This window comes from Lichenostomus cassidix, chromosome 7, assembly GCF_008360975.1.
Source record: "Lichenostomus cassidix isolate B80296 chromosome 7, HeHo_3.0, whole genome shotgun sequence".
NCBI lineage: Eukaryota > Metazoa > Chordata > Aves > Passeriformes > Meliphagidae > Lichenostomus > Lichenostomus cassidix.
In genome coordinates, this window is record NC_139488.1 from 5,401,709 (window position 1) to 5,414,978 (window position 13,270).

The 13,270-nt window shown below is 37.1% G+C and overlaps 1 protein-coding gene across 3 annotated transcripts in view; it reads left to right on the forward strand.

The window, feature by feature from the left end:
* Window positions 1–13,270, forward strand: part of ZNF804A (zinc finger protein 804A) — a 361,702-nt gene that overhangs the window by 41,661 nt on the left and 306,771 nt on the right. The window contains exon 2 of one of the 3 annotated variants that reach the window (XM_085065960.1): window positions 3,031–3,073. The exons of the other annotated variants lie outside the window; for them this stretch is intronic. The gene's annotated coding sequence lies outside the window, so the exon portion shown is untranslated. The remainder of the gene's footprint in view (window positions 1–3,030; window positions 3,074–13,270) is intronic. 3 annotated transcript variants of the gene reach the window in all.

Consider the following 13,270-nt stretch of genomic DNA (forward strand, 5'->3'; position numbering starts at 1 on the left):
GATATCTAAAAGGGGTGTGAAAGATCAAACTGGCTTGCTTTATTTTGGCTCTCTTGAACCTCTTCCTCCATCACTGAGTGTGTATCATCTCCCTTTGGTTTACTTTCCAGGGAGAGCTTGCTATTTACCCATCCCTAAATCTTGGCATTACTGAAAGCTACAAGTTAAACTACTTCTGTATCAAACTTCATACCCTCTGTTTGGTTAACACTTCTCAGTGTCACATCTTATGACATTTTGGGAAGCTTAGAACGGTTTATTTTTCTGGAGGAATCTGTGAAGACTTACGCTGTCTTTGTGTTCTTTCACTTATTAAACCTTTCCCCTCCTCATCTGCTTAAAGCTAATACAAACTAACCTTGAAATCAAACTTTAGACTGGCTTTCTGGGATTTCAACAGCAGAAGTAATTTGAAAAATGATCCAAGACTTGCAAAAAATAGTCAAAACAGGATCAATTAATAGCATAATTACAAAGCCCTTTCATTCCAAAAGGAGATATTATCATTGTTGTCCTTCTTGGCCTCATATGAATTGCTTGGGGGTATTTAGTAAGTGTCTTGTAGATGTTAGTGATGTCCCTGGATGTGAGATTATCACTGCTTTGTTTGAGGCTGAGGTGGTCAGTGGGTTTGGTGGTGTGAGTGCTGGCAGGAATGCAGATGCAATTGAAATGTCTGCCTGAAGAGCCCCTTAATTCTAGTTTATTGCTGCTAGTTATAGTTTAATTATGTTTTTACTTATGAATGGCATAATAAAGACTTCAGTGGACTAGAGATTACCCAGAGGGTGAGTGGATGGTGTTCCCTCTCCTCCTCCCTTAGCTCCACCCCGTGTAACTTATCTGTGTGTGATTTATGGGTGTCTAATGGAGCATTTATTTGGGGGTGCTGGCTGTTCCACTATTGAATCTGTCCCTGGAGAACATTATCTCCAGATAAAGACATGGCAGCCGTCAATGAGATCAGATTAGCTTGTAAAGGTTTGTTTAAAATGGGAATTGGAATTGTGATTATTAATTTATAATTTAATTCCCCATTTACCTAATGCATCTCACAAACTTGAAATGAGATTCTAGGAAACACTGATCAACATTAGACAGGAGCAAATACCCACAAGTGTTGTCTTCTGAAAAATCACTGCAGATTCAATTATGAACTGTTGAAGTGATTTAAATATTTTGTCTCAGTTTGGGGCAGTATATTACATTTGGAGCTTTGCCATCTGCCAGGTGAGCTGTACCTGAGTGGAGCCTCAGTCAGTGCTGGCCACAGGCTGTGATAGAGCCCTGGGACAAACCTGATATCCTCAGGCTGCTTGGAGCACCTTTAATTTAAAAAGTGGATACCTGCTTGGGCATTCAGTAATCGCTTAGGAGAGATTGTCATCTTTCATTACTGCATTAACCTTTAGAACTGACAACAGTGTGCCAGCTAGCAATAATTGAGCAGAGGTCCATGAAAATTAGTTTCTTACCTTGTGATTGCACATATGGTCAGGTTGTTCACTCACTGGGATTATTTTGCCAGTGACATTCCTTTCACACTTAATTTTAGCTTAATTTTTTAATTGCTGGTTTAGGCTATTGTCTCCTTAAAATACCTATCCTGGAGCTGGAAGAGGAAGAATGAGAAAACCATTTCTGTCTCCTTTGAAACTTGCAGCTTTTCCAGCACTGCATTTCTGGAATTTTACTGAGCATCAATTTGAGGCAATTCCTATTGCCATGTTCTGAGGAAAGGAACAAGCATTTGGGACATTTGCATTCTGAAATAAAACCTCTAATTTTGTGTTTCACACAATCTGTCCTTCTTGCCAGTGCTTCAGCCCAAACGCCCCTTATCTAACAAGCCAGAATTTTTTTGTGGTATAATATTCAGAAGTCCCAAATATTTATCAATTAATGGAAATTAGGCATGTGTAATGTCCATGCTAATGGTGTATTTGTGTTACTTCCATGAACTAGATTTTAATTAGAAGTTATACCAGAGGTCTGCTAGAAAGCAGAGCCCTTCTAGGGATCAATTCTTAGTCAAATTCAGATGATGTAAATGTAACTGGAAAGTCATATATTTGTAAATCAGTGTGACCAACTTGCTCTGTGTGAAAGAAGCCTTAGAGAAGTAATTTTGCACCCTGAGCACGTTTCTTGTCTGAAGCACATGTTATTACAGGCTGTTTTCAAATTGCATAACAAGATTTAGGCTTCTGCTCTTGAGGGCAGATCTACCATTTCCAGTTATATATTCTACTGCTTTCTTAATTTCTGATAAAATATTTGTGGGATAGGTTGTTTTACTATAATTTCTCTTGCTTTATAACTTGCTAATTGTAAATCACACCACACTCCACTTGTAAAGAAGCTGTGCATACTCTAAGTGCTGAAAATGATGCTGAGAGTAATTTGTTTAAAGGACTAATATCTCCCCATATCACTTCCAGTCACTTAAGCAGCTGAATAAAGCCCAAACATTATTTTCTTCAGTTGGGAATTATTTCCATTATGTCGCTTAAAATCGAGGGATTGGAAAATTGTATGCTGTGGGGTTCTTTTTCTTCTGAAAGCTACTGTTTGTTTATTTATTGTGATGCTGATATATAGCCAAGACACTTAAGGGATAATCAGGCAATTTCCAAAGTACTTATCAAGTGAATTAGAGGCAAGTTGAAACTGCAGCAGGATGAATTCATTCCTATTAAACTAAACTGTTTTAAATTAATGAGGTAAAGAGAATATGAATTGTGTCCAGCCTGTGGCAAAGATTTTTCTTTCATTCAAGTAGAGAGATTAGTGATTTGTCTACATATGCAAATGTCCCAAAATAACTGTTGTGAAATATTTTTCTGAATAATTGTAGTGATACTTATTTCTCACACAGTCCTACTCTAGAAAAAACCAAAAACCTATAGCATTTGTTTAATGGATAAGTGTTAATCTAAGACTTCTGTGACTGAAGTATGGAAAAATTGCAATGCAGTTATCTTTTGTTATTCTAATAATCTGAATATCTTTGCCTTCTTTCCTCCCCAGATCTCCCATAGCTTAGTTTTCCTGATGGAGAAGCAGTGATGAGGTAGGGAAACACAACTGCTCACTTACTGCTTATTTTTGATGAGGTACTTGATTACAAATTTGCATAACAAGCAATTTAGTTTGTCACTGTAATCCCTGGCAGTTTTTGATGACCATCTTTGTAAATGTAAAATTGTATTTGCAGTTTCAGTGAAACTGGAATGGTGCAAGTTTGTACATATGGAAATATGTCCTTTGAGAGATTTCTCTTCAAAGTCCCTTAAGATGATGTGATGTTGACCAGTTAAAACTTGCCTGGTCACTTTACCAAGTGTACTTTACCTGGAAGAAGGATTTTGTGGAGAAATTTTGATGCACATGGAACAGCTTCTTATATTCTCAGTTTTCCTTTTGCTAATTCAACTGCCTCCAGTTAAATGTATTGCTTTCCTAATTCCCCATGCATATCTTTTATGAGCTCTCAATCACTCTTGCTTGTTTCCACAAGAGACTTCTGACAGTTGGAAACAGTTTGAGGGCCAAATGCAGTTTTTCCCAGCTTGCAAACAGGTTTTTCTATCTTCAGTTCTGTCAATATATATTATAGGGCCTATAAATGCAAATATTGTTAATGAAAGTTCACCATCTCCCAGATGCTTTATGCTAAAGCAGTCATATGGCTTCTGATTAATCACTTAATTAGATAGCTGATGCTTCCAATAGTTTTGATGAATATTCTGGCTTTTAGATCAATATTGCATTTTCCAATTTCTTCTGGGATCTGGGCTGCTCCAAGTGGCAGAGCATGTGTGCTAATGCTGAGCATGTTATTAATCTTTCTTTACAAGGTAGCATGGTTTTCTTGCAGTTTTGCTTAGATGTGTGAGGCTTCTGTGAGTATTTGGTATTGTCAGTATCTCTGCAAATTGCAAAAGTAACTCAAACTACTGAATTCTCACTGAACTCACATCCTGTCTGTCACTTAGGGCTGTGCTGAGGTAAGAAGTGCCATTGGGCTGGGAAGGTGTGTCACATCTGGTGCTTGACAGGCAGTGCTGATAACTTGCTTTAAGAAGTGTTTACTGATGGACTGGCTGTATGAAAGATGAAATATGTGATCAATTAAAACTGATTAGGAGGAGTTTGACTCTCCTTGGTGTTGATGGTCATGTCTCAGTTTGCTGAGAGGCTTATTGGCTGAAACCTTTTCTGTGATGGCATTTCTGGAAACATAAACAAGAGTGATGCTGAAAGAATAAGGGTCTAATATAGAGCTTGTGAAAGGAAAGCTACTGGCTTTCCTGGAAAGTTATTGGTGTTTGAATTTTTGGTGTGATATATTTGAGGCAGAGAACTGGAAGTATTGAGTTCTAATGTGAAATAAATATTAAGATAGAAATCCTTATTTTAATCAGATGTAGTTAGGAGTCTGACTACATTTCCCACATTTTTAAATGTGAATTAAAGGAATTTTTAGTCCTGATGCTAGAATAAAAGATGTCCCTTTCCTCTTGTCCTGTCACTAGGGTAGGGAATTAATTTTTTAATGAAAAAGATAAACCAGGAGCTCACCAAGGTCTCTGCTGTTGCAGGGTCTGACCTGGTCATGGAGAGCTCCTTAAAACAGCAGAGCCACTCTCTAGCAGGATCTCCTGATTTAGGGCACCACTGTGGTTTCTATCTCCTAGCTGGAAGAGGAATGTACCTGGAGAAGTTGCAAATGGGATAGTGGGTCTTTATAAAGAATCTTTCTAATTTGACAGAACCTGTAGGCAGAAAAGTTCAGTGGCTCTTAATAAGAATCAATTAAAATACAATAATTATCAGGACCTGTGTGTCTTGGCACAACATGTTACACGCAGGCAATACATTGTCTGTGTTTTACTCTAATTAGATCTATTTAAACATAAGAATGATGTTTTGGTGTTGAGAACAGTTACTGCATTTCTACCTTGTGTCACCATTGACTAATTGGCAAAGTGGGAATATTCTGAAAGCAGCATGTTTTTTTGCTTTGTGATGGTGTGATGGCATGAGGTTTTCTGTAATTATCATCCTACAGGTACTATTCAGGTAAAAGTTTACATCTGGAACATTAGTTGTGTTGCACTCTAGCACATTTTAACTATTACTGGATCCTGGTGCAGTGAATACTTTCTCCTGTGCATGAATGTAACAAATAAGTAGTACTTGTTGTGGGCCAATACTTTCATCTTTTTTGTAAAGGAAGCTTTTAATGTCTTGTCTTTAGCACTGAAATAAGACTAACTTTACTAATGACTAAATAATCAAACTTCTTTCCGTATGGCATTTGTTATCCAGAAACTGCCCATGGTTTAGGGGCTGTGGAAACTGTTTTGAATGGTGATGCTGTGTGCTGCTACTCTTACCCATCATGGATTTCTGCAGAGAAGGGCACTCAATCTTCATTATGAAAATCCATCAATTAATCATAGTGACTTGTGAATTTTAGGAAAAGTGGAATTGCTCATTCTTTAAAAGTCACACTGTTAGGATGGCATTCATCTCAGTTACCTTCAGCTGTCTAAAAGTGGTGCCATTAGTTTAAGGTAGTGGCCTTGGCTCCCTCTGTGTTAAGACAGAAAATCAGGCATTTTAAGAAACAGATTTGGTCAACCTAATTAATCAATCTTCTGAACAAAATGTCATCTGGTGTCCATTAGCCTCCACTGAATGCAGAGAATGCCTGGATAATTAGCTTTGACTCTACCCCTAATGTGGTATGACCAATGTTGTTAGATGTGTCCTTCTTTCCAGAGTCTGAAATTTGTATGTTAGAAAACTTTATAATTGTCTACTTTCAGTGAAGGAATTTCAGGATTCTAGTTTAACTGCAATCATGACATGCCTTCCTGTAATTTTGAACTGGAATGCCACTTTGTCTATCAACCTCACAAAACTTCTAAGTTGCAATGTATCAAATAATTGCAATAAAAAATTTACTTGGATGAAAATAAAACTTTCTGTAAATATTGCTGCTCAAATTTTTTTCAAGTATTTGCAAAAATTTAGAACTTTGTAGACAATTTTCAGCTCGTTGAATTTGTGCTTATTTGAGCTGTTCAATACGGTTAATACTCACTTTGCTCCAGCATGGCATTGCAGTCGTGTACATACATTATTAATAGTAGGAAAATGGTCTTGTGGAAATAGGTGGGAGAGCTTCAAAAGATAAAGAAACACTGCAGAAAAAGAAAACTTGAGTGGAAAGCAGTAGGGATGAAATGATGCTTTAGAAGTAGATTATGTATGTAACTTTTTCTAGACATCTCAATGTGAATGGATTTTAGTAATAATCTAGACAAATAAACAAAACCTGGAATGAATGCCATAGGTTTGGCAGATGAGGAAACATAGACTGTGTGCACCTATTTTGACCAAACAAGAACAGAGTAAGGAAAAAAATATTATGTTGAAATATTGAAGAGGGAAGTTGTTTCAGCATCACATTAAAATGCAGATTCTGAAGGATATTGAAAACACCCAGATTTCATGAATGGTTGTGTGCAAGGATGCCTAAATTAGGAAATGTAGTTAAATGGTATCAGAAGGCAAAGGAAATGTGTGCATGACTTTATACTTGCTGATCTATGCCTTCCTGCAAATATTATATAAAAATCACACTTGACTGTCACATCCGGAAGCAGCTGTGTTACTCCAAGCGTGTCTTTCTGTAACTTCATTATTGCAGTATTGGATGGTTATGAATTCTCTCTCCCTTTAAAGACAAATCTAAGGCTGATTCCAAATTCAAGAAGTCGCTAAATGACAAGTGCCATGTGTGGTGGAATAATGGCATGATGATGCCTTTCCCATTGATTTTCCCATTTGTTCCTGCTATGGTTATTTGCTTTGCATTTGCATTTGTTGTTGTGCTAGCCAGAGCTCTGGTATAGAGCACCAGAGCCCAAAGAGGTAGTGACTGGACTTCCAGATGCTAATTTTATACTAATCCTTTGGCTTTTTAAGGCTCATTACAGACCTTGGATAACTAGGAGCAATGATTCTGCAACAAACAGCATAACTGGATGCTACTAATTTAATCAAACTTTGTAACTAAATGGAAATAGCAATTGAATAATTCCTCTGTCCCACTTGAACCTGCCCAGTCAGCTCCTTTTTGGTTTTGTAGAGAAGCCAGAACAAATTACCCAGCTCTACCCTGTCAACTAAAAACCACATTCCTTGTTTGACTTTTACCATTCCTCACATACACTCAAATTTGCAGCTTCAAAATTATTGCAATAAATATTCTGCTCTTTGTTCACTCTGTGCTTGCATATGCAGCATTTTCATATTTCAACATATCCACAACTGGCAGTTTAATGCAAATGTGTATTTAGATCCTGATTGCATTTTAACTGAAGCAGAAGCCAAGGTGAATGTTTTTGTCCATTCATACTCAGAATAAAAAATAATGTTCTGCTGGGTCTCAAAGGTATTATATAAGCAAAACCACTAAATACACTGATAATCAAAATATCCAAAACAAGATACCCAGCAAAGTATATACAGAGAAAGATGTTAACAAACAGCAAAAAACTTTTCTTAAATTGAAATATGTAATAAAAATCTAATTTTTGTACTTTTAAAAAAATTTTACCTTAATAATGTTTACATATAGCTATGAAATTAGGAGGGAGGATAAGTTATGGGATAGAGAATGTTGGACTTTAAACTCTCTAAAAAAATGGATGTATAATTAGACCAATGATCACAATCAGAGCTTTGGGAATTTACCTGAAGATCTGATAAATTGTTTTCTGACACAGTTGATAAATTCAGCCAGTTTCTGTGCACCTTATGTCCTTCTCTGAAGAAAAAAAAAGTAAGGTTCAACTTGCTAATCATCAGACTAAATAATGATAATAATAGTTTCCATTGCTGCTGAAGATATTGACAAGAAAGAAGCCTTTTTTACATGAGACATGCCTGATAATAAATTCTGGAAAACATAAATTCATCAGGAAATGGACAGGCTCTAAATTTAGATCAACTTGAAATATCAGTCCTTCTGAGGCTATAATTCAGATATAAGCAAGGCATGCTGGAAGGAATTCTGGAACATATGCAATAGCAACTTAAAGTCAGTTTTGAGGAGACAAATACCATTTTGTTTTTTTCTTACATATGTGTTCAAGTGTGCATGGATCAGATCTGTACCATAACTTCCTTCCTTCCCATTTCTTTTCTGTTATCTGATAAATAACTGGCCAGCAAGCTGTGGCCTCTGTTGCCAATTAACCTGTAATTCTTTGCCAATTGAATCCTTTGGTTATATGCTGCCTATTTCTGAAATAGCTCAGTGGTTTATTGATTTTTCACAAAGACTTCAATTATGAAGACAAGCCCACATACATTTGTGAGGTATCTAAATACCAAACAATACATCCGTGGGCATGAAAACTTTCAATTCTCTTTCTATTTCTAGAATGTAACCTTTCTAAGGTCGTATTGGGCTATCTCAATAGCAGTGCCTTGTGTGTTTCTGAAAATAAGTGTTGTGTTGCACTGTCTGCAAAAATGCAAGGATACTCTCTTGGTTGTGATCCAGAATATCTTGGATTGTCTTCCCAATCAGTTTTTAATTTTTTTTGTTTTGTTTTTGTTTTTCTTTTTTTTTTGTTTGGTTTGGTTTTGAAACAGAAATATTTTGTGTTGTGGGTCAAAAGACTATTAATTTAAAATTAGACCTTTGGCAGTTGTGTGCTGTGGAGCCATCAGGCAGAATATGAAAAACTTATTTGAATCAATGTCTTTTTCCCCTCTCTCTTGTAACAATAATTTCCTCTGCAAGCCTGACTCGTGGTAGCAAAGGATTTGCTGCTGTGTGAAACTACCTAAATGGTCTTTGTAAAATCTGTATCTCAATCAGAAGGGGAGGTTGTCCTTTGGTAATTTATACAAATGATACATTATCATTTGATTACTCATTTATTTAATATGCTTTTTTGATCTGCCAACGCTGATCAGATATTCACGCGGTGGCAACGGTCTTTTAATAATGAACTCATTCTCATGCCCGTGAAGCAGTAATCACAGGGACCTGTCTTTTAATAATTGCTAATTAATATAAGTACATATTCAGTCTTTGCCTTCATCATAATCATTGTGTGACACTTGGCATAGAAGAAAATATCATGTGGAATAAATTGAATTTCTTCAATTTGATGTGACTCAGGACTAGGTAATGTCCAAGCAGATGTTGACATAAATGCAAACCAAAATGTTACTAGCAAATTCTCTATTTAATATCCAAATAGTTGTCCTCATTTCCTTTTTTCTGTACAATGTTATGCTTAGGGTACATTTAGCTTTGGAATCAACCCTGCAAGAAAATAGGTGAGGGAGAGGAGGAAGATGAAAGGAGAGAAGGAGTTTTCTCCTTTCTGGGAAAATTATTCTGTGTTTCTAGGGGCTGACTGTGAGACCTGGCAAGTACACATATGAAAGAGCTCATTAGGTGGCAATAAATGGAGTTATTCTGGCCTTGAATAAGGATATAAACACCACAGCAACATTTAAACTCTGAAATGTTTTAGAAATATGTGGAAGTCCATTCCATTTCTGGTACATTTGTATAGAATTATTTTGGAGAATTTTTTTGGTTGCATATTGTTCTGTGGGCATTTTTCTAATGCGTTTCATAGACACATACTGGTAAATTCATTGCTATTGCAAAATGTGCTTCAGAGCCACAAAGATGAGCCAGAAACAAAGACTCAAGGTCATAATTTATTATATTATATCCCATTGGATATAATGTTGTATTCTTTTGTCAGCTTCCATCCTCAACTGTAAATGCTGTGACTCTCCTCTTCACCATGGCTATATTGGAGGGCTTCTGGTCACAACAGCTGAGGTTCTGGTATCTTTGTACTTTACAGGAAAAAAAGAAAAGCCATAATTTATAGAGCACAACTCCTCACTTCTGGACTTCCCACTGCCAGAAAAAATCTGGAGGCTCTGTCAGTGGGATGGCAGTGTGACTTGTAGCATTTATTCTCTTAATTAATAGCCTTCAATACCAAGTCATGTGGGCTGACAGATGACTCTGCAGCTGATGGCAGTCATTTGCAGGAGTACTCATTCTAGAGCAGATATGGTTTAATTAGCAATCAAGTCTTTAGAGCTGTCATTTCATTAAGCATTAGCTCTCAGTAGAGTATTTTATGTACGAGGGAGGTGCTTGGAGCTGTGCTGGTACTTAAATACTTCAGCAAAGGAGATGGCTTTTCCATTCGTGCTTTAATCATCACATGAAGAAAGTCTAGCTTTTGGGTTTTCTTCATGAGACAAATGATTGCTGTTGTATAAACCTGGTTCCCATTAGGAATATTTATTGTGGAGTGATCCCAAATGAAAATATTCCTGAAAATCTCCACAGAGAGCAGCTTCTGTATGAGCCTCTGATGTGCCATTGAAGACCAGTAGGATTGTGGAGTGGTTTGGGTTGGAAGTGACCTTAAAGATCATCCAGTTCCAGCCCCTGCCATGAGCAGAGACACTTTCCACCAGACCAAGTTGCTCCAAGCTCCGTCCAACCTGGCCTTGAACAATTCCAGGGATCCAGGGGCAGCCACAGCTTCTCTGGGCACGCTGTGCCAGGGCCTCCCCACCCTCACAGGGAAGAATTTCTTCCTAATATCTAATCTCTACCTGTTCTCTTAGGAGAATGAAGCCATTCTCCCTTGTCCTGTCACTTCATACTCTTGCAAAAGGTCTCCCTCCATCTTTCTTGTAGGCTCCCTTCAAGTACTGGAAATCTGCAGTTAGGTCACCCCAGGGCTTTCTCTTCAAACATGTTATATGGAGCTTCCCATAGTGACTTTTCCATAAAGATGCAGCAGATATTTTTGATATTTTATAACAATCCATCCTTAGACGACTTGATTCTCTCATTTTACACAGAAAAAATTGCCATGTCTTTATAAGTCCCCTTGGTACACTGCTGTTAAATTCTTGCTTTTTTTGTAGTATGCATTATCAGGCATAAACAAACATTACAACAATTTGCCAGACAATCATAAAATGATTCTGCACTGCGCAATGTTTTAAACTTTGAGAAGGAAATTAATTTGCATACATCCCTGGTGCATTATAAGGGATTAGCTAAAGCTATTCCTGTGTAATGTAATTCTTTTAGCTCATTTTCGTGTAGGGGCAAATCCAGGCTTGAATAAATTGCTCCCTGCAAATAACTTGCTCAAATCTAGTTGTGGAAACAACTCTTAAAGAATTTTCAATAGAAAACTAATTTTCTTCAAGCACCCAACATTATGTCTAAGGATTTCCTCTATTTGCTTTGCATATCTTTAGTCCCCCATAATGTTTGTTTATGCTAAAACTGGGTTTTCACACTTTTCCTTCCAGTCTATTTCTGAGAAGACAAAGTGTGAACCAGATATTTAGAAGCTGTGTTTGAGTTGGTTGTGACCATTTGATGGTTGCTTGTCTTAGAAATGTATCTATTTGGCAGGTGTAGGTTTAGTTATCAGAAAATGGTTTCTTTTAAAAAAAATCTTCAGTTGAGAAGACAGTGTGTTACCAATACTGTGTATTTTTGGGAGCTGAGTGCTCTTTTCTGCTCTGATTAATTAAATAGTAGATAGATCAAAAATCTTCACAGTTTTATCAGATGTCATGAAGTTTTGAGTACAGAAAGGTTCATATCCTTTGCCATAAAGTACTAATCAATGATTGGTGTATAACTTTATTTTTTACCTCTTGAATGTACAGCATAGCTGGTTTGAGGAAAATTAAAGGAGAAACATTTCTCTTACAAGCCTATTTTCAGATACCTGTGCATAAATAAATGCAATGAGAAATTTCCAATTCAGCATCTCTCAACCTTTTCAGAGCAAGCATCTTCTCTTTTCCTTTCCCTTGGATCTCTTTTGCCCAGCTCTCCTGCCCCTGTAACATGTGCCTGGCTGGTTGGTTACTGCTGGGAAACAACACACTTAACCCCAAAACACCTCAACAAGGCAGCCAGGCAAGGCTATAGCCTGTCATTGCACAGGTTGGAAAAAAGACTAGCAGAAACCACTGGGGCTAACAGATTATAGAGGACAGCCAAAACCATCCTGCAGCTGTATCCAGGGAATACTACTGTTTTATGAAGGGCTGCCAAGTGAGGGGAAAGCATTTTGGAGGAGTTCAGTTTGCACTGTGGACTGGTGAAATGCCAGTTAAAGCTAGAGTTGACTTAGACTCTGTTGCATATGTTTTCTTTCAACAATTTGGTTTAATGATACTTATAGATCCCTACCTCCTATATATTCTTATACACACAAGAAATATATGCAAAGATTATTTCTTACTTAATACATTCATATACCAGAATTTACATTTCTTAATAAAATTAGATGTTTACTAAGACAAACATACTGAAGGAGATGGTCACATATGTTAATGGTGGCTCTGTTTATTTTACTTGGTAGTGATTAATTGTCTTTTATTTGGGATTTAATGCGTCAGTGTTTAAAAGTAATTTAATCTATTTAATATGGAGATATAAAGTGCCATTTTAGAGCTGGCAGAATTGTCTCTTTTAATTCAATTTTTCCCCCTGGGAAATGAAGTTTATCAAACCTTACTTTTTCAGATAAAGGGGATGGATTTAATTAAAAGTACCTTAAATAACACCAATGAAATTGCTTTTCTGATTCTTAAATGAAAGTGAAACTCTTATGTTTGAGCTGAGATGAATGTCATGTTTTCCATCTCCAAATAGTGATATGTTGCATCAGTGAAGCCAAATCTCAGTACTGTCAGCATTTCCCAGTAATGCCTCCAACTCTGGACTTGGGTTTGTCTCTTCCCTGAGGTGTAACATCCACACCAGGAAATCTCTGCTTGTTGTAGAAATGCTGTGCTGCATGCTGGGGATCCCCATGGCACTGATGCTCTGACTTTACTGGTTCCAGCTTGTTGTATGACAGTCAGTATTACTGGAAATATATTAGAAACATCCAAGTGACTTATTAGTCAACAGACTAAGAGCTTCAAAGGGGATTGGAGCCTTGGAGCAGTGGCTTTGGCTGGCAGATCTGAAATTGAGCCTTCCCAAACATGCATTGCCTTGGGAAGAAGGCAAAGGACAGAAGAGTATAGAGCATCAGAGTGTTTGAGGGCAAATAGTTTATTTGCTCAAATTCTCCTTTCCCGGGGCAGCTCTACTGCACTCTAGAGAGGGTTTGTTGGTTTTTTTTATTTTTTTAATAGCTGGCTGAAA